Below are 1596 nucleotides of genomic sequence, written 5' to 3' on the forward strand. Positions count from 1 at the left end.
AATGACTTTGAGAAATAGAGTATGGCCAATGTGTCGAGAACTCGAATTGTAATTGTACCTGGTGATGCTTATGACATGAGGGAATATGAAACAGATTATGATATTGATGTGAAATATGCGGAAGTGATGTGAAATGCGGGAAATAAGAGATTGTGTTATGAAATGCGGCCTAGTGCCAAGTATGATGTGATAATTATGGCCCCAAGTGCCGATGGACTAATATACGTAAAAATGGCATGATTCTTTTATTTGATAATGTGGTGATCATTTAAAGTGTTTGATTTGTACTTGTGATTTCCTTGTTATTGTATGAAACGCAGAGGTGTATAATTTGATATGTGAGCCCTATGGAAGGGCCATGAAATGTAGCCTAGAGGTATGGAAATTATGTGAAAGCTATGTGATCCCTTTTTATTTGGTAATGTGGTGATTGTTTAAAGCTTTTGTTAAACCCTTATGATTTCCTTGTCTTTGCATAGATATGTTCTTAGAAAGAATCTAAATTACAAAACATTTCATGCACATGCTCTTTGAGTTAGACGTATTATTCACAAAGTCTCTCTATCACAGTTCTCTTACTTTCTCGAGTCACTCCTTTTTTTTTCTCTCATTGATGTATATGGCTTCTATGGTTTGAACAGTCACTCTACTCTCTTGCGAGTATCATCATGAAACCTTCTCACTGTCTAGTAACATACATGCATATCTCAGTGCCTATCATATGAGTGCATATCAATCGCAATGGTCACCGTGTGCATAAAGTCTCTCTGAAAAAAAAAATTGAGATCCTCACATCCCCATCACAGATATCTTGTGTCGCCATGGTTTTCGTGTCCTCTTGGGACATCTCGTAGTAAGTAGCTCACTCTGTCCTAGTATTGTGGTTGCTCGTGGCATGGTCATATATTGCAGTGGGGAGTTAATATAGTAGAAGTGTGTCCAGCTTATAACAAATGATTATTTTGTCTTTATGTCTCCACGATGTGTTAATTGTATTCCTTATTTAGTGAATTCATTGTGCTAGTTCCCAACACTTGTGCGACAACCATGAAAGAACATGACCTTCTATGTGTCATTGTGACACTTCCTTTTTCAAGTCAAAACCTATGGAGAGCTCTTTATGAACATCTGCAAACCTTCTATGATTATTGTGCACTGTCTCATTAAGTTTGATTGTCTTTACACCCTCAACTTCTAGAATCATTGACTATGTCGTTGTCATGTACGGGGAGTTTTGCTACCCTTGGTATCTCACCTCCTCGGCTGGACAGGGGTGTTATTTGCCTTCTCCCCAGAGCATCGTGTTAACTATTAGAACCATCTAACCAATTCATGATTTCGTCCCAATGTCAAGATGTTCTAGCTATGGGGTTTCACTCGTGAAAGGTTGAGATTAGATGACTTTCAATTTTTGCACAATATCATGACCATATCGATTTGAAAGACAAGTTTGGTCGTATCTTTAGTTCCCTCGTATATGATCAATTATCAGGGAGCGTTAAGCTGTCTGAAATATGATAATCTCATCAGCGTTCACCCTGCATCTTAGGACTCAAAATGGCCATTAACATGAACGTTCAAGAGCTGCTAGTGATT

This window comes from Nicotiana attenuata, chromosome 2 (assembly GCF_001879085.1).
Source record: "Nicotiana attenuata strain UT chromosome 2, NIATTr2, whole genome shotgun sequence".
NCBI lineage: Eukaryota > Viridiplantae > Streptophyta > Magnoliopsida > Solanales > Solanaceae > Nicotiana > Nicotiana attenuata.